This window comes from Pteropus medius, unplaced genomic scaffold, assembly GCF_902729225.1.
Source record: "Pteropus medius unplaced genomic scaffold, Ma_sr-lr_union100, whole genome shotgun sequence".
In the NCBI taxonomy this organism is placed as follows: domain Eukaryota; kingdom Metazoa; phylum Chordata; class Mammalia; order Chiroptera; family Pteropodidae; genus Pteropus; species Pteropus medius.
Window position 1 is genome coordinate 6,205,202 of NW_024350325.1, and position 21,831 is coordinate 6,227,032.

Here is a 21,831-nt window from a genome sequence, read left to right on the forward strand (position 1 = left end):
AGTAGTCCTCCTGGGGCAATTTGTGGGTTGGTTGGGCTGGGTTCTCAGGAAGACAGTATCTGCCAGGTCAATATGGCCTCAGTCTTGCTGCAACTTCGGTAACCATTTGCTTGTTCTCACAAAAGTCACAAGTCACAGCAAGACCAGCTGCTGTCTAGGACTGGCCCACAGATGCTTGTCAACATAAGTTCGTGTTGGCAGCAGTGATCTGCCTGAAACTATCTCCAAAACATGTGCTCACAGCACTGGCTGTCAGCTACAAATGTTTGGCCCTAAAACTGTGGTGCAGGGCATGGCAGTCACCTAACACCAAAAGCCCCAGGCAATCTGTAGGTTGGGTGAGGTGGGCTGATCTCCTCAGGCCAGTGCTTCCATATTGGCTGTGTGGGAAGGATCTGCACAGGCAAGCTGGCACAGTCTGTAGATTATCCCATAGGGGGGCCTTCCTGAGGCACAATTGTGGCTGCCTTTCTAGCCCTCTTCTGGCACCAGCTAATGCATACTTTCTTGGTATGAATCTCATGCGAACCTCTAACCCACTGCTGGTGTCCTCAGTGAGTGTCCACAGGTCAGAAAGCATGTGCGTGGACCCTTCAAATGGGCTTCTAGGGTTTCAGTCTCCTTTCATCTCCCCCAGAAAGCTAGAATCCCCTCTGGTTTATACAGTCAGGGTTATTGGAATCTCCTCTTTCTTGGGCTGAGACCCTGGGCTAGGGGGTCCGCAAATGAAGCCAGGACCTTCCTCTCCTTCGGGGGAGCCTCTACAGCCTCTCTCTCCCTCCTGGCAATCTTCCACCACCCACGGGTGCGAGTCCAGCCCAATTCGCAACTTTGCCTCTTCTACTGGCTTCGATGTGGCTCCTTTATATTATCAGATGTAAGTTTTAACATCAGCTGGATTTCAGGTGATTCTCCATGTTGATTATTTTATAATTTGGTTGTAATTTCAATGTGGACCTGGGAGGAAGCAAACCCTGCTTTTACCTAGTCTGTCATCTTCCGCCTTCTAATCTAGTTTTTTTTTAAGAAAAATTACTCTATTGTTCAGAAAAATCACCTATGCTCATTGTAATAAATTCAAATAATTAAACAAAGTACAAAATAGAATTTAGAAAAATAACTGTAACAATTTCCATATTTTAAAATCAATTTAATCTTTAAATTTATCAATGCTCATGACCAACCCTTTTAGTATGTCTCTTCATTCCAATTTTAGCATATGTACTTTCGAAGCAAGCACACATACTCTTTAGTTCCCAAATTCTTATTTTTATTTAGTCCTTAAGTGACTACATTCCATTGTCAAGTAATTTTTTTAAAGAACAACTCAGACTCTAATGTGTTTGGGAATATTAACTAGTTGCTGCTTATTTGATGGACATTTTGCTGTATGCAATATTCTTCTGTCATACTTTCTTATTCCTTCAGAATCCACATGCATTTGTTACTGTCCTCTGGCATTGAATGATACTTTAGAGAAATCTGAGGTTAGTCTACTATTTTCTTCCTTGATTTTTTCTATGTCTGGTTTCCAAAAAAATTACTATTATTTAAGATTCAATAGCTTATCTGGTTTATATCTGGTGTTGGGTGTTATGTTATTCTATTTCTCAAGAAGTACACTATGCTTATATATAAAAATTAAGGTTTGTTTATTACTTACTTTAGAGAATTTTTCTTATATAATTTAAATATATTTTATGTTACATTAATTAAATCTCTATGTAAGAAGCAGAAATTATTCTGATGTTAACTTATGTTATATTCTTTTTCTATGATGATTTGTTTCTCTTTAGTTACATTAGTCTTTGTCTTTAAAAAATCTGCATTTTCTTTTCATTCTATTACTGCAAGACTTTCTCTATGCCAGGAAATCCTTTTTCAACAGTATCTGCTCTAATTTTTTTGTTTCTGTTTAATTCGTTTATGTTTTAGTTTTATTTATTTCATTATATTTACAAGATACCTTTTAATTTTTGTTTTCTTGTTTTATCATCTCACTTTTGAGCTTTCATTTTATTGACTTTAGTCTCATCATTAAGCTCTCGCTTTACTGAATAGTCTTACTAAGTAGTTCCTTTGTCCCCCAATTATGAAAAAATGATTTTTAATTTTTGGTAATTATTTCTTCTAGAAGGAATACCTTGTTTGACTGTTGTATTATATGTTTATCTTCCTTCTCTAGGGCTCTAGAATATTTGTATAGTTGACATTTTATTTCTATTTATCTTGGTTGTGTCTTGGGCAAATCTGTTCAAGTATCTTTTATTATTATTATATTTTGGTCATAAGTAGATGATTTCTTCCTTCTGAAATTTTTTTGGGGAGAACTCTGACCTAGAATTTGAGGCCTTTGTATATATATTCCTATCTAATGCAGGTCAGTAGATCTGTTTTATATATTTGATGCCCATCTGTGATACCACCATTTTATTATGTTGTTTCTAGTGTTACTATGACCAGTGAAGAGACAGATTATGAATAATCTATACCTATCTCAAGTGCTTTGGCATATAAATGACATACATCATTTATGTTTAAATATCACTTATCAAAAGTGGTATGTTGCTCCAACATAATTATATGAAAAGCCGAGAAATGTAGGAGAATTTATAGACTACTTAGTGATCACTACAATCTCTGCCATAGTGCTTAACATATAGTCATCAAGAATCTGTTTTTCTGTATTTCTTGGCTCTTTTTTCTTCCATATTTACATATTGTCAGGTTCACTCCTACTATGAGAGGACTATTGCAAGTTCCTAAATTAAACTATCCTAGCACTGAGAGAGCTTTTTTATGCCCAGTTTGATCATGGATGGATGTTGAATTTTCTCAAATACTTTTTCTGCATCTGTTGAGATAATCATAATTTGTATCCTTCATTCTTTTAATGTGGTGTGTCATATTGATTGCTTTGTGGATGTTGAACCATCTTTGCATTCTCAGAATAAATCTCACTTGATGATTGTGTAAAATCTTTCAATGTACTTTTGAATTCTGTTTGCTAATATTTTATGGAGAGTTTTTTCATTTATGTTCATCAGAGATATCGGCCTATAATTTTTCTTATATTGTATAGTCCTTGTCTGGTTTTGGTATCAAAGTAATACTGGCCTTGTAAATGATTTTGAAGTGTTTCTTCCTCTTCTATTTCTTGGAAAACACTGAGAAAGTTTTGTATTAACTCTTCTTTAAATGTTTGTTTGAATTTACCAGTGAGCCATCTGGTTCTGGACTATTCTTTGATGGAGATTTTGATTACTGATTCAACTTACTTATTAGAATGGATCTTTTCAGATTTTATATTTCTTTGTAATTTGGTCTTAGTAATTTCTACATTTAAAAAAACTTATCTTTTCTTCCAGGTTGTTCGATTTGTTGGTATATAATTGTTCATACTAGTTTTATATGATTCTTCATATTTGTGGGGTATTAGTTAAATGTCTTCTATATCATTTCTAATTTAATTTATTTGAATCCTCTATCTTTTTTATTTGCAAGTCTAGCTAGAGGTTTTCCTATTTAATCTTTTAAAAAGAATAGCTCTTAGTTTTATTGATTTTTTTCTATTACCTTTTAGTCTCTATTTCACTTATATCTACTCTGATCTTTGTTATTTTCTTCCTTATACTAACTTTGGTTTGTTCTTTTTCTAGTTCCTTGAGGGGTAAAATTATTTTGTTTGTTTCAGATAGGTATTTATTGATATGATATGATGTTTCCTCTTAGAACAGCTTTTGATCCATAAAAGTTAATATGGTATTATTTTATTTGTTTTTTAACCTATTGGTTGTTCAGTAGCATGTTTCAATTCTATGTATTTGTGAATTTTCTCGTTTTTCTCCTGTAAATTACTTCTAGTTTCATACCACCGTGGTTGGAAAAGAACTTTTATATAATTTCAATGGACTTACATTTATCTAAGACTTGTTTTAAAGTCTAATATAATCTATCTTGAAGAAAGCCCCAGGTGCACTTGAAAAGAACGTGTTTAATGTGTGTTCTGCTGCTGTTGGATGGAATGTTCTAAATATATCTGTTAAGTCTATCTGGTCCAATGTGTCACTTAAGTTCAATATTTCCTCACTGATTTTCTGTATGACTGATCTAACCATTGTTGAAAGTAGGGTATTGAAATCCTCTGCTACTATTGGATTGCTGTTTGTTTCTCATTTAGGTCTGTTAATATTTACTTTACATATTTAAGTTTCCTATGTCGAGTGCATAAATATTCACAAATTTTATATTCTCTTGTTGTATTAACTCTTTTATTATTATATGTAGACCTTTCTTGTCACTTATTACAGTTTTTGTCTAGTATGAGTATAGCTACCTTTGTTTTCTTTTGATTTCTATTTTTCATGGAATATCTTTTTCTTTCTTTCCCTTCAGTCTGTGTGTGTTCTTAGCTGAAATGGCAGCATATAATTGAGTCTTATTTGTTTGATTTTTTATTCAGCCACTCTATGTCTTTGGAGAATTAACTTCATTTACTTTTAAAGTAATTATTGATAAATATGGACTTACCCTTGCCATTTTGTTAACTGCTTTCTGGCTGCTTTGTAAATTCTTTGTTGTTTGTCTTCTCTCTGTCTCTTCCTTTGTGATCTGATAATTTCCATATTCTTTTTTCTTTGTCTTTTATATATTTACTACAGGTTTTTGCTTTGTGGTTACCATGAGGCTTACATAAAACATCTTATATTTATAATAGTCTATTTTAAGCTGATAACAAATTTGAATGCATTCTAAAGTTCTACGTTTTACTCAGCCATTCACCTATATTTTATGATTCTAATGTCACAATTTGTATTTTTGATATTGCGTATCTATTAACAACTTCTTGTAGTTAGTTATTTTAATACTTTTGTCTTTTAATATTCATATTAGATTTATGCATAATTTACTTACTGTTGTTACATTAGAGTATTCTGAATTTAACTATATATTTACCATTACTAGTGAGCTTCATACTTATACTAGTTGGCATCCTTTCGCTTGAGCTTGAAGATATCTCTTTCACATATCTTGTAAGGTTTCTAGTGGTGATGAATTCCTTTAGCTTTGCTTTTCTTGAGAACTTTTTATCTCTGTAATTCTGAAGAACAACTTTGCTAAAAACCTTTCTAAAGTCAGGGTTTTGTTTTGTTTTGTTTTAGCACTTTGTGTATACCATACCACTTTCTTCTGCCCTACAAAGCTTCTGTTGAAGAATCTGCTGATAATCTTATTGGGGAGCTCTTGTGTTTAATAAGTTGTTTTTCTCTTGCTGCTTTTAACATTCTCTTCTTCTTACAATTTAATTATAACATGTCTCAATGTGAGTGTCTTTATATTTTTCTTATATGGAACTCTCTGGACTGCCTGGATCTGGATATCTGTTTCTTTTCTCAGATTAGGAAAGTTTTCAGCCATTATTTCTTTAAAGAAGCTTTCTACCCTGTTCTCTCTTCTCCTTCTAGGAGTCCTATAATGGGAATATTGGTCTACTTGATAGTGTAGCTTAGCTACTTTAAACTGTCTTTGTCATTTTTTCCCTCCTCTGATTGGATTAATTTTACTGTCCTCTCTTTGTTTTCGTTGATCCTTTTCTTCCCCTTGATCTAGTCTGTTATTAAACTTCTCTATTGAATTTTTCAGTGCTGTTAATGTATGCTTCAGCTCCATGATTTCTTTTTGGTACTTTCTTACATTTTTTATCTCTTTGTTGAAATGCTCACTTTGTTCATGAATTATACTTCTGACCTTATTAAGCATTTTTATGACTGTTATTTTGAACTCTTTTTAAAATAAATCACTTATCTCTGTTTTACTAAGGTCTGTTCCTAGAATTTCATCTTGTTCTTTGTTTAAAAAAATTCCCTTGTTTTTGTAATTTTCTTAAATTTCTGAGTTGATTTCTATGCCTCAGATACAACTGCCACCTCTCCCAGTCTTGATGAAATGGTCTTATGTTGGAGATGAAACTTATCTTTCAACTAGCCTGAGCTCTATACTGTCTCAAACCTTCATAATTGTTAAACCATCTGCTTTGTTCTTAGTGCTTCCCACTATTTAAGGGTATACTGAGACCTGTCATTCACAAAAGATAGAGACTTATTCATCACCTTGATGCAGAATGACAGGAAGCCTGACTCCTAGGCAGCATCTTTTAAAGTATGCAACTTTCAGGAAAAGACCGGGAGATGGGCATTTCTGTCTGATCTCTTGGTACTTAGCCTTTGGAGAACAGGTGGTCAAGAACTGTCTTTTTTTGTTTTTGTTGTTTGCTACAGTTCTGTGGAGTTTATGAATGCAAGCTTTGCTCATCACCAGATCCAGGCAATCAAGGGGCACATTCTCTTGGTGGCAGCTGCAAATGCTATGGCACCAGATGTGTGCACAATCTCCTCCCACCAGTGACTTGGAGGAGACAAAAGAAAAATACAGAGACAGTGATCATTGGCCTCTGGTCTCTGTGGAAGATTGTAGTTTGTCCCTAGATGTGCACTAAACTAGAAGACTAACCCTCTGTCTAGAATTTTTAAAAGTATGTAAATAGATATTTGTCAGGGGAAAATGGGGAGATGGGCCTTTCTATCTTCTCTCTTTGTGTTGATTGTTGACTGAGAATGAGGGGTGGGGGGTGTGATAGCCACACTGAATACTCACAAGACCATTAAAAACTGTTTGTTTGTTTTAGTCTTATGGGTCTCTGGCTTGCAGAGCTAGGTGTTTTGGGAGCCCATCCTTTAGTCGGAAGTCTTTAAAAGTTGAGGTGTAAGTTGTTGAGTCCAAACCCTTTGCTCCTCAGGGAGAAGCTGAGAGTTTTAAGTTCCCTCCTAATTATATGTCACCCTACCAGGGATTGGGTTTAGGACAAGAATGTGTCTCAGCCTATCTTACTCATTTTGACAAGAATATTTTCTCATTTGCTCAATGGGTAAATGTCACTCAGATAGTTTCTGGATTTCTTTCAGAAGGAATTGGTCTGGCTATAGCTGTATGATTCAGTATGTCCATGGGAATGGGTGAGTTTAGGAGCCTCTTATGTCATTTTATTGGACCAGAACCTGAAATATCTTAATATACTTTAAGCTATGGATCTCTCTGTCTTCACTATGATAATAACAATTATACAGAGAGTCACCATTACAATGATCTGACTTACAATTTTCGACTTTACAATGGTACAAAAGTAATTTACATTCAGTAGAAACTGTACTTTGAATTTAAAATTTTTATCTTTTCCTTAGTTAGCAATATTCAGTACGATACTCTCTTATAATCCTGGGCAGTGGCAGTGAGCCACAGCTCCCAGTCAGGCGCATGATCCTGAGGGTAAACGACCAATACTTTATAGTGTACTATGTTGCCAGCATTTTTGGATATTGTGTTGTGAGCATGTTTAAGATAGGCTGAGCTAAGTTATACTGTTCAGTCGATTAAGCATATTAAATACCTTGTGACATGGTATTTTCAACTAATGATGGATTTATCAGATATAATCATAAGTCAAGTAGTAACTGTAGTAAAACTTAATATTTATTAAAAAATTGACATGCAAATTGTATTAATATAACATAATTAGACATATAATTTTAATGAATAACTGGTATTTATAACTTGCATAATTCTGACTACAATATTATGATAATAATAACCTCTAAAATTTATTGGATATTTATGATGTGTAACTTTCCAGTTTTCTGGTAATTAATAGTGTCTTGGCCAGCATTCAAATTTGTTTTTATTTAAATGCACCTTTGTCCTGTCCAATTATTGTCATTTGACTCTCTGCTCTGATTTTACCTGTGCCTCATTCCCTTTAAAATGTCTTCTTAGCATTTCAATTTCTACGAAAGAAAAATTTCTCTGTGTATAAGGCTCACTTTTTTTCTTTTTTAAATTTCCTTTCTTCCATTCCCTTGTCATCAACTGGTAGATTGTAGGCTTTATTAATATTATTTCCTTTCTCAGTGAGGTTTGAGTTAAAAACAAAGAGGCTTTATCAGAGGAATTGCTATTCTATTCTATTTGAAAAATATGTATTATATTTTTTAGGTAGTGAGATGCCCAATCAACATTCTGTGAAATGACTTACTACACACTTGGCAGTTATGTCCTTTACTAATGTGAATTAAGAGACCTTGTCTACCTAAAAAGTATTAAGTGAAGCATCTGGACCTTGACATTCCTCATATTCTCCCAGGATAATATATTAACATTTAAAGATGATAGTTTGTTACTAGATTATCATTAGCTTTGAAGTTGATGCTTTAATTGTCTATTGTCTCTGAAAGTGGAGCAGTTGTGTGTAGGGTGCAGCTTTTGTAAAGTTGATATGTTTTGGAGGTTGTTCTGTCAAAAATTATTCACAGTGGATCTTGACATCCAGAGGAACACTAAATGTTAGTGTTGGCATTAAATCTTATTACTTTAGTGTGCTGAAAAGAAAAACCAACAGTTTCACAAATAACCCCAGTCCTGTTGTTTATTTACTTTTTAACATAATGAAATGCCTATGTACACTTATATAATCCAAAGATATCAGAATCTAAAAAGACTGTCAACAGAAAAATCTTTAAGGGATAACAACTATTATGGGTTGAATTGTGTCTCTCTAAAAAATATACGTTGAAGTCATAACCTTCAAAATCTCAGAATGTAACTTTATTTGGAAATAAGGTCATCGTAGTTATAATTAGTTACATTAGGATAAAGTCATACAGAAGTAGGGTGAGCCTCTAATCCAAAATGACTGGTGTCCTTACAAGAAATCGCCATGTGAAGATAAAGACATACAGGAAGAACACTATATAATGAAAGCAGAGAATAGCATTATGCAGCTTCAAACCAAGGAATGTCAAAGATTGAAGGCTAAGAAGAAGCAAGAAGGATTCCCCTACATTTAGGGCCCATGGACTTGCCAACACTTTGATTTTGAATTTCTAGCCTCCAGACTGTGAAGCAATAAATTGCTGTTGTTTTAAGGTACCAGTTTTGTGGTATTTGTTACAGCAGCCCTAGGAAATGAATACATCAATTTTTATTTATTTATTTTTTTATTCAAGGCCATTATCATTGTGCTTTAGCAGTTATCAAGAAATTAACACCTATTATTTGCATATTTTAAAGTTCTTATTAAATGCCCACTATGCTTATTTCTATATTTGCTGTAAGTCCCACAATATGTTATCATTTGTATTAAATAGTTAATTATCTATTAACTATTAAAGATTTCAATAATAAGGAAAAAAAACACTTTTATATATGCTCATATAGATAGGCTTTGTGGTGCTCATTATTCCTTCTTCTGAAACCAAAACATCTTGTAGTGTAAATCATCAAGTAAAATATTCTTTCAGCTTTTGTATACAAGAAAAATACTTTATTTAATTTTCATTTTTGAAAAATGTTTTCACTGGATACAGTTTCTAGGTTGATTGTTTAAAAACTTATTTTTCATACATTAAAAATCTTACTCCACATTCTTCTGGATTGCATTGTTTCTCACCAGAAATCTCCTATCTTTCTTATCTTTGTTCTTCCGTAAGTAATGTGTCTTTTTTCTTTGGCCACTATTAAAATGTTCCCTTATTGCTGATTTTAATCAATTTTATTATGATATAGTTTTCTTCACATTATTTGTGCTTGGAGAATGTTGAGTTTCTCAGCTCTGTGGATTTACTTCATCAAATTTGGAAAATTTTGACTATTATTTCTTCAAATATTTTTACTCACTTTTTTCCTTCACTAATCTTTTGGAAATTACAATTACATGTACAGCAGATCCTCACATAATGTTATTTCATTCAACATCATTTTGTTCAACATTGTTTTATTATGATGTGGATGAGATGCCATAGGAACTTAATTCTTGTTTATGTCAATTAACCTATGGTAAAATTGGTTTTCTAATATGTTGTTTTGCCTAAGGTCACAAAACCTATTGAAGATATCGAGGACTTAACTATGTATTTGACTTCTCGAAATTGTGACAAGACTCACTGATACTCTAGTCATTTTATATGAAGTTATTTTTCTCTCTACTTCTTTTTGGATAATTTCTATTGCTATGTCTTCAAGTTCACTAATCTTTTCCCCCCCAAATATCCACTATACCATTAATCTTATCTGGTCTATTTTTCATCATTAGACTTTCAATTTGGGTTTCTTTCATACCATTCATGTTACTACTTAACATGTTTGATCTTTCCTCTAGCTTCTTAGACATATACGATTAAGTTATAATTGTGCTATTGGGTTTTTTCCCTTATCAGTTCTATCAGCTGTGTCATTTCCGGGTTGGTTTCTATTGATTGATATTTCCCTTTTCATTATGAGTTGTATTTTCTCATTTCTCCGAATGCCTAATAATTTTTACTTAATGCTAGACAGTATAAATTTTATCCTGTTGGATTCTGGATATTTTTGTCTTCCTATAAATATTTTTGAGCTTGATTGCAGCATATAATTAAGTTCCATGAAAATTTTCAATCCTTTAAGGTGTTTAAGGTATTGTTAGGAAAGGTCAGAGCCATGTTTTATTTAGGTTTCCCTCCTCCCCACCCTCAACCCCCATCAAGGCAATCACCTTATGAGTGCTATACTTAATGTCCCCTGAATCATGAAGCTTTCTATTCTGACTAGAACAGAAAATATTTCTGGCCCTCTGTGAACTCTAATCATTTTTAATATTTTTTTATTCTGGTCTCAAGTAGTTTTTTCACACACTTGAATTGGTTAATTCTCTGATAAATATCAGAGGTAGATCCTCTGCAGATATCTGGAGTTCTCTCTATGGAGTTCTCTTCTCTCTTCTACTTCTCTCTGTGCATAATGGATGCCTTGGCTTCCCCAGATGCCAGCTCCCTTTCTTAATTTCATGGAGACCACTACGCTCTTCCTGATACCCCCTGCTTGTACAGAAACTACTCCAGGGGGTAAACTGGGGCTGTCGTGATGCTCACTTTGTTTGTTTCCTATTTGTCAGGGTATACTACCTCTCATTATTCTTTTCTGCCTAATGTCCAATGCCTTGAAAGATCTTAAAAAATATTTTTTTCCACTTTTTTGTTTTTGATGAGAGGGTAAATCTGTCCTTATTACTTCATTGTTTTTGGAAGTGAAGTTAGAAAACATTTTTGTTTTTGAAAAATAAATTAATATATTTTCCCTTGTATTTATTTTTGACCCTTAACTTATAAGTTAAGGGTCAAAAATAAATACAAGGGAAAATATATTAATATTTTAATATAATATTTTAATATTTTAAATAAATTATTTAATATAATAATTTAATATTTAAATAAATTAATATATTTTCCCTTGTATTTCTTTTTGACCCTTAACTTATAAGTTAAGGGTCAAAAAGTATTTATTTTTGACCCTTAACTTATAAGTTAAGGGTCAAAAAGAAATACAAGGGAAAATATATTAACCCTTGACAGTATCCTCAAGAGTCCTAGCAGATGAAAATGAGGGCTTGTTCAGCATGGACTGATCATTGAGGGCCAAGTATCAGAGTCCTGGAAATCTCAGAAGATGTCAGAATAAACAGATAATAGCAAAGGCATGGTGTCTACTACTCATGATATAATATTTCCTTGAAAACCCTGGACTTAAATCCACCCCAGGGAAATCTGAATTGACTGAGATTCCATTTCCTTCAATACAACAGAATACATATGAATTTTATACTATTCTACATATAAATTATTGCACTCCCTAGACAAATGGAATATTAGGAAAGAGGAGCTGTTTATTTTGGTGAGAAGATAGGAAAATTATGATGTATAAATTTTTAGTCATATTGAATTGAGGTCATATGACATAAGAAATATATACTGATAAGATATCAGAATATTAAATGTAAATTTATGATTCACATAGGAATTCCCATAAGAATGGAAGAGGTCCCTGAGGAAATGAGTTTAGACAGAGAATAATGAAAACAAAAATGATAGGATGAAGCAAGACTTGCCAGTATGCAAAGAAAGAACATTCAAAGCCACTGGCAAACAAAGCAAGTTAGGGTTCACAGAACAGAGAGTTTCAAAAAGTGCATAGTCAGCAATATTGTGGGCATAAAGGATGTATTAGGTTAGGATAGAAAATTCACAGCACACATGATGACACTCCTACCTCCTGCATCTTTAGCAGCCAGCATTGAACTACAGTGTATTCTTTTTAATTGGACTCAGATACATCCTCACAGTTCCTCTAAATTTAGTTTTTCAAGCATATAAATAAGACATTAGTTTATTAGATCTAAAGATAGAGACTCCAACTTGTAACTTTGCCTGAGTAAGTTCATAGTAATAGAAATTCCACTATGCATCACCTTGCCTGCTATATAATCAAATTATATTTATAGTCCATTTCTCTCCATTTAGCAGTTTGAAAAATCTCAATTCACATTAGAGCCCTATATTTGTATAGTGTGTCACTGTGTACAAATCATGGTTACATCTTATATAAGGTCTTAAAATAGATCTATATGATGGGATGAGAAAAAATATAAAAATTACAAAATTTATCATTTTAATTTATAAATTATAAAAATTGTAGTCATAATTTGTGGTTTATATAACTGAGAATATCAGAGGTTAATTGCTCAATATCATAATCCTCCTAAGCAGCAAAATCAAGGCAAAACAAATAAATATCTCTGGCTCCAAGTATTATTCTTTTTCAGTTCAGTTTATTTTTTTATCATTGTCCAGTTGAAAGTTCTATTTTTCATGCTTTGCTTTCCCTGAGTTCTGTTACACATGTGAGGCTGATCTGCTCCAGGAAAATAAAATTATTCAGGTTCTTCTTATGACAAGCACTCAATTATTCATTGTACATTTGCTATTTCATGTAACTCAGTTCTAATAACAACTCTGTGAGGTAAATATTATATTATTTTATACTTGACGAAATAGGTTTGGAAAGTTTAAATAACATCCAAGATTTGCAATTAATTGTTGAATTGAGAATTCTAACCATGATAATTCTATTAATATTTTGCTGAACCTCAGCCTCTCTTGAACTAAAAATCTTCTAACAGTTATTCATTCCCTTAGTTATTCACTCCTCAGACATAAATCTGTCTCTCCCACCAAACACCCCTTTCCTAGGAACAATGAAAGGTAAAAGAGATATAAAGATGAATGTCTGGGGCTACTATAAGTGCATGGTCCACACCCTGTTCTCTACCTGAAACCCAACAACTAAACCACTATTATTCTTTGACTTGTAAAAAGTCATTAATAACTCTTGGGAAATTCAGAGTGGTTTCTATTATCTAGCAATTAGTCCTGGGACCTCTGGTCATTTGAAATTCTGTTTGACTATAATGCTCTCAATTTGGAGACTGGGTGGACGGTGGGAGCATCATCATACCTTTTAACAGCCTGCTCTTTGCAGGAAGGAAAATATGCTCATTTCACTGATGTAAAAATATCCCCTCGAGGTTAGTATCTGGGCAGACTGACACAGCATGGGTGGTTATCATTACTATCTGATTTGCCTTCCAGGGATCTTAGGAGTATCACCAGCTTTTATATATGATTTTGTGAAGCTCTGCATCCTCAAGGAAAAATACATAAGGAAAAAATTCTCTTTGAACAAAGGGAATATAAGCATGTGGAACCTGGAGATGGAGGGGAGGGAAAAGTGAATCCTACATTTATTTCAGCTAGAGTTTGCTGTTGTGTATGCCTAAGTACTGGTGAGATAAGAGAAACGCATGCAAATTCAGAATATAAAATCATGGAATTTGCATTTGTATTTGGCTTGTGAGAACATGTTGTCACATTGGATATTCAAACTTCCCATCAAAGTTGCAGAAGAGGAAAGTAAACACAAAATTCCTAGGGTCTGGGGTACAGATTCAGAGAAGGACATATATTTTTAGATATCTTGATTTATCATAAAAATTTATGAGGTATCTAATCTGATTAATTATAAGAATAATGCTTTCCCACCAACTTCTGGAAAAAAAAATGGGTGCCCTAAGAAGCCATGTTTGTATTGGGACTTACTCTTTTGCATGTTTTTAACATATACTCTAGTTTAGTTAGAATAAAATTATACTGAGAAGCAGATTTGTGAGATATAATAATCTGGTTTACTTTATTTTTCTTCCTCATAAATGTTAAAGGAAGTTAAATGTTGCAACCATCTTCTCTTGACAGTCCATCATTATAGGGTTTTAGGCCTTTCCAAGGGCAAAGTGCTTGACTAGAGAAAGTCGACTTGCTCAGGTATGTTTCACTTCATGTTTGCCGTAGTATAAAGGCTTTAGCTATTGAGAAAGCTTTTACATGTAATTCATCTTTACCTTTCCAGCTTGGTGATTGGCATTTAAAAGTTTTCAGGTATTGTGAATGGGCTTTATTTTTAGGAACACAAATCTATTTGGTAAGAAAATCCACAGTGTCACCCCTATTAGATCTGAACTTCTGTGTAGTCCTACAGATTGCCTGTGTCAGGGGCTCTTGCAGGCCTAGTGAAACTATTTTTGAGAATCTGTTCTTACAGATCTGCAGGTTTATAGCTATATCTATAACTATATCCATAAAAGAAATTGTTTTTTGACTCAACAGGGGTGTTCATTGAAGATCAATTGGTCAATTCTATGAGAAACTCTGAAAATAAGAATTCGTTACCATTGTTATTAAATTTGCACGTGGTCAATTAAAGAAATTTTCTATACCTATCTATATAATTCCACAATATGATTTAATAAAAATAACTTAAAGAGAACGTTGATAGGTGATCAAAACTTTTTTCAACATTACATAATATTAAAGGATATTCGAGATTGTTATTGGTGTGTTTAGTACTATATGTCAATTAGTACTGTATGTCAATTATCTATTTTGTAAACATCGGTAAATTGATAAAGAATACTTACTATTTTCAGCCAAACCATGGCTCTTACATGTCCCAAACTCTATCTTTATAATAATTAAAACAGTAGGAGTAACAACAAAAACAACAACAAATAATAATAATCACTACTGTGGGTTCTGGTCAAGATGATGAAGTAGGTTAATGCTGTGCTAGCTTCCTCCTACATTAACATCAGAATTACAACTAAAATGTAGAACAGCCATCATTGAGAATCACATGAAGTCTAGCTGAACAGAAGTCCTATAACTAAGGATATACAGAAATGGCCACCTCCAGGCTGATGGCGGGGCGGGGGCATGGCAAAGACACAGAATGAGCTAGATCCATATCCACATGTGATGGTTAAAAATCAAGAGGGCTATTGTGGCTGTAGGGACCTCCCTGAGAAGTGAGGGGTCCCAGTCCCACACCAGGATCCCCAGCCCAGAGTTCCAGTGTCTGGAAGAGAAGTCACCACAATCTCTGGCTGAGAGAAACTAGCGGATATTGTGGCTGAGTGAGACAGAGGACTGCTGGAGGCCCAGGTGATCCTCTTAAAGGGCCTATACGTAAACTTACTTGCTAATGAATTCACTCACTCTGAGCTCCAGCACAAAGGCAACAGCTTGAAAGGTGCCAGGGATATGCGAGGAGAAACTGAATTGTCTGGCTAAGTCTGGAGGGGCAGCTTTCTCTTAGACAGAAGTGCTGGCAGAAGCCATTGTCCTTTGTTGAGCCCTTCACCAATACAACGTGCACATCAGGTGCATGCCATATATCAGTCTCCATCAACCAGGCTAACACCATTGACTTCGCCCTGGTGATTCCCTGAGACCCTGACCCACACAACTTTCAGGCCCACCCAAGCCACTTCCAGTGGCTTTTCCATACAAATAGCTTTTCTTGGCTCATGCTGAGGACTCTCCTAAATCCTCTCAAAGGTTCACAAACCCAAGAAGAATCAGCCTCCACATGCCCTGTACATCTTGTTAAGCACCCCAAGCCCAGCAATAGTGATAGTATACCTCAGTTTGCAGCTTAGTCTTTCCCAGGCACCTCCATGCCTAGTACAGTGGCAACCACCTGAAGATCATTTTGTAGCTCATACCAAGTGCCCCTGGGCAAGGGATAGGAAGCAGTCAACCTTGTCTGCACCAGAGCTCCTCCCAAGAGACCTCAGAACCAACACACATGGTGGCCAGCTTCAGATCACACCAAAGCACCACCCAACTACCTCCACAAATGACATACCCAAAGGGCAGAATTGGCAGGCACCAGAGCCCTGTTAAAACAAATCCTGCTCATAAGGTCAGCCCTGGCATAAGAGCTCTTCCACTGTAGTCACACTGGTCCTCACAACCAATTATCCTGAAGGCCAATTCCTCCCACTGACATGTCAACAGCAATCAAGGCTCTACTACAACAGGAAGGTACACACAACCTGCACAAGGGACACACCAGCAGCACCCAGTTCAACTAACTAAGGAGAATGTGCCACTGGGCCCACAGGACACTTAATATGTAAGACCAATCTACTAAGACTGGGAAACATAGCAACATTTTTTGATATGCACAAACAAACACAGGTAGAAAGCCCAAATGAGTAGAAAAATGTCCCCCAAAAAAGAACAGAAGGAAACTTCAGAAAAAGAACTAAACAAAATGGAGACAAACAATCTACTATGAAGAGTTCAAAACACTGGTTATAAGGACACTCAATGATCTCACTGAGAACTTTAACCTTCAGTTAAAGAACCTACTGTCGGTTCTGCTCACTGAGAACTTTAAGAGATGGAAAACATAATAATGGAGATAAAAATAAAAATGAACCAGTCAGAAATAAGGAATACAATAATGGAAATAAAGAATACATTAGAGGAAATGAAGAATACATTATAATACAGTAGATTAAATAAAGCAAAGGATTGAATTAGTAATTTGGAAGATAAGGTAGCAGAAAACGCCAAATGTGAACTCTAAAAATAAAAAAAAAAAAATTCCAAAAAAAGAGGATAGTTTAAGGGGTCTCTGAGACAACATTAAGCATTCTGGGACAACAATAACATTCACATTGTAAAGGTACCAGAAGGAGAAGAGAGAAAGGCATTGAGAAACTATTTGAAGAAATAATGACTGAAATCTTCCCTAACCCGGTGAAGGAAATAGACACACAAACCCAGAAAGCACAGAGTCCCAAAGAAGATGAACTTAAAGAGGCCCACATCAAAACACATCATCTTTAAAATATAAAAGCTTAAAGACAAAGAGAAAATCTTAGAAGCAGCAAGAGAAAAGCAATTACTTACCTATAAGGGAGCTCCCATAAGACTGTCAGCTGATTTCTCAACAGAAACTCTGCAAGCCAGATGGGATTGGCACAAAATATTCAAAGTGATGAAAAACAAGGACCTACGACCAAGATTACGCTACCCAGTAAAGCTATCATTTAGAATTGAAGGGCAGATAAAGATCTTCCCATCCAAGAAAAAGCTAAAGGAATTCATTAACACAAAGCCGGTACTACGGGAAATATTAGAGGGACTTCTTCAAGAAGAAGAGGAGAAGGAGGAGGAGGAGGAGGAGAAGGAGAAGAAGAAGAAATCAAATATATGAATAATAAAATGGTAATAACTACATATCTATCAACAATTACTTTGTATGTAAATGGATTAAATGCTCCAATCAAAAGATAGGGTAGCTGAACGGATAAGAAAATAAGACCCTTATATACATTGCCTGCAAGAGACTCACTTCAGATTAAAAAACACACACAGACTAAAAATAAAAGGATGGAAAAAAATATTTTATGAAAATATAAACAGAAAAAAATAAAGCTTAGGTAGCAATACTTACACCAGACACAATAGACTTAAACAAGAAGGACCAATAATTCCACTTCTGGATATTTACCTGAGGAAACTCAAAACACTACTTTGAAAGGACAGGTAAATTCATATGTTCATTGCACCATTATTTACAATAGCCAAGATATGGAAGCAACCTGGGTCTATCAATGGAGAAATTGATAAAAAAAAAAAAAGAGGTGATACATATATACAACGAAATATTACTCTGCCATAAAAAAGAATGAAATTTTGCCATTTGCAACAACATGGATGGACCTAGAGAGTAGTGTGCTGAGAAGAGTCAGACAGAGAAAGAGAAATGCCAGATATCACTTGCATGTGGAATCTAAAGAACAAAATAAATAAATAAACAGAAACAAACTCATAGATACAGAGAATATTATTATGGTTGCTAGATGGAAGGGGGATTGAGGGGGGTGGATAAAAAAAGGAGAAAGGATTAAGCAGTACAAATTGTTAGTTACAAAATAGTCATGGGAATGTGAAGTATAGCATAGGGAATATAGTCAATTATACTGTAATTATCATGCATGGTGTTAGATGGGTACTATTTTTATCGGGATGATCACTTCGTAAGTTATATAAATGTCTAATTATTATGCTGTACACCTGAAACTAATATCATATTATATGTCAACTGTAATTGAAAAGTAAAAAAAAAATTGAAAATATAATCATAATAATAACAATAACTACTCTTTGAAGAATTTTTTATGTCAAATGCTGAACTAAGTATTTTATCCATCTCATTTACCTTCTCAGTAATTGTATGAGATAGGTACTATTTCACAGGTAAGGCAATTGAGAATTAGTGATGCTACAAAACTTGAACAGGGCCACAGAGTTAGAAAGCAAGAGCAGTGGAGTTCAAACCCAGACCCCCTAGCTTCAGGGTCCTTGCAGTAATTATGACTTCATTCTACCTTTCCATATTCCAGACTTGCATTTGTTTTTCTCATACTCTCACTTCTGGCATTTACCACAGTGCACTGATGGATGCTTCAAAACTCATTTAGCTGAATGAAAATAAAAGGTAATACATTGAATTTAGCTGTGACTCCAGTGAGATTCTTACATTGTAGACTACATGTAATGAGTTCACTTCCCAATAAAAAGTACAGGAACAAAATCCTTATCGTTTGCTTTTCCCTCTTAGAAAAAGCCTGTGTTCAGCTATGGCCAACATCTCTGGTGGTTTTACTCCTTTCATCAATCAGATGACCTGCAATTTTTTATTCAATACTTACCCTTCCTGATAATGATCCCAGTATTGTCTTCGATCATGATATTCAAACATGTACTCCAGGCATTCTACTGGATTTGATGCACTAATTTAAGTAAAATTTACTGAACAAAGAGTACCTTTCTCCTCTCTTCTCAGGAAGAAAAATAAATTAACTTTTCAAACCTATAAATAATCTTACCAGTATAATTAGTTCTGTTACCCATTCACCTACTCACTTATTCTCTCAAATTCTTCTTCATTCTCTCAACTAATTTTTTAAAGCTTGATGTAATTTCTGCTTTCAAATTCACATATAGTGAGGGCAACCAGCAGGTAACTACATGATTATAATAGAGTATAAGTACTAACATTTGAATACAGTGCTTTGCTGTCTTAGTTTTCTCAGGACTCAGAGGTTTCCTGGGTTATGGGACTTTCATTGCTAAAACTGGGTCAATCCCTGGCAAACTGGGACATTTGTTCACATTGGCTATGGGAATATAGACGAGGAAACTGATGACACTGCTTGAAGACGCAGCAGAAAGTTTACAAGAAAAGGTAGTTGTAACATTGAAATTTTATGCCAGGCAGGTGGGAGAGTCAGTTTCTTAACGACCTGGCCAAGTAGCACCCACTTTATATTCTCCAGGGAACCCTGGAAGAAGGGGCCATATGATATGTGATACTGGACTAGATAATTTCCCTGCTAAATGAGAAAGAGAAAGAGAGAGAGGGAGAGAGAGAGAGATTGAGAGAGAGAGAGAGAGAGATAAGCGAGAGATAAGCACACAAGCATACATTTGGCCGTCCTGAATGAAACTAAGGTCTTTTTAAAATTATTTCTTTCTAAACTTCTGAAGATGTTCTTACACATTTTTTCACTTTTTTTTCTGTAACCAAAGCCTGAGCCACATTGCCATGCAGAATGCTTTTCGGAATTATCAATTTGCTGTATTTCACCCCTCAGATATCATAGAACTAAGAATTCTCACAAGAAGAAAAGAGTGTCCAAGTACTGTAGCATCTTCCTCCTTCTCTAGGTGACATGGACTTACTGACAATTGTTCCCAAGATGTGGCTACATCACTGCCAATGTTCTCATGGGTGACCCAGATGAAAGCACAGGCTGGAACCTCTATCAAGGACAGATGATCTCTGTTCCAGAGGCAGACCTGGATCTCTGGAGCCCTGCTATTTAAGGGTGGCATAAAGCTGCCAGAAAAATAATAATTGCTGTGATTATGATTATGAGTGCCTTTTAATTGCTGCTGCATCATGCTAAGTATTTTGAAAAGGAAAAAGTGGGACATTATGAATAAATGATCACTTAAAATATTTAAATGGATGGTTAAACATACAACTTTGGAATACTTTGTTTTATATTACCATTGAGTATGAGTACTTTCTGCAAAAATACAGAAAATTTATGTTCGGTGATAGGCAGTTTAGATATTTAGATATTTGATACATTTATATGTACTACTGTTTAAGAAAACTTGTATGAGTAACAGATAAATTAGGATGCATTTAATTACATAATATGGAGATTTAGGATGCTTATTTCAAGAATATATTAGAAATGATATTGTATTAACTTTGGGTAGTAAAAACAAAATGCAATGTACATATGATGTATTATTGAATTGTACACTTGAAACCGATATAATTTTATTAACTAAAGACACCCCAATAAATTTAATAAAATATATATTTAAAAAATGATGTTTTTAATCTTCCATTTCTAATAGAAACTTGAAGTTCACAGAAAACTAAACTTGGTTGACGAAAAGTTATTTTCTAAATTCCCAAATCTTCCTTTTGTATAATAAAATACATTAGTAGTGCAACACAGTGATAGAGTTTTTATATAAATTGTAGTTTAGAAGATAGAGAACATGACCTACCAAACAGAAATAGAAAATCTTTTGCTGATGAGAAGAGTAATTTTGAGACAATATCACAAGGATGGGACTGCTGCTGCCTGGGTACTTGACAACATAGGTACCTGAAAACAGACATGTATTTCCTATCTCCTAAATCTCAGGCAATCACAATAGAGTCCCAGCAGGTAGAGAAGAAATGAGAGAATGTGCCAGCTGTTACTCTATTTCTGAGATCAGCATCATCCAAAAGCAATGAAGTACTCTAGGCAGAGGGAGTTTTCTCAGTAGATGGACCTGAAATAGTCCCGACCCTTCCACAGATTCTGTGGGTCATGCCAGGAATCCAGGAGTTCCTAAAATCCGTGTAGAGATCTGTAAGTGGTCTACAGTCAGAACGAAAAAGCTCTAGGTTAGGGGTTAGCAAACTGTGGCATGTGGGCCAAGTCCCACAAACCCTGCAAGTCTGATTATTTATAGCCATGAGCTAAGAATGATTTTTAAAATTTTTTATTAAAGAAAATTTGAAGAAGAAATAGGAAGGTGTGGAGGAGGTGGCAGAAGAGAAAAAAGAAAGAGAAGAACGAGACAAAGGAGAAAAACACCAACCACAAGAACACAAGAACAAAAACAAGGAAATTATGTGAGAAAGACTGTACGTGACCTGCAAACCTAAAATATTCACTATCTGACCTTTTATAGAAACAGTCTGCTGACCCCCGCTACAGAGCATAGGGACCTCATAATGGCGGTAGGTTGCAGTCACCAATGACTTCAGTGTCAGGAGCCAGTACAACTCTCAGAAGTCTAAGCAGGAGCAGGACCATACTGGTGGACACCAGCAAAGGGACCAGAGCAAACCAACCACATTTCTATAGAGACCAAGAGAGAGCACTAAATGAAGCAGTGCATTTGAATCTTCTCTTCATAAGTCCATGAGGATAAATAAGGTTCATCCTGAACGCAGACCTGGTCTTGGAAAGAAGGAAGG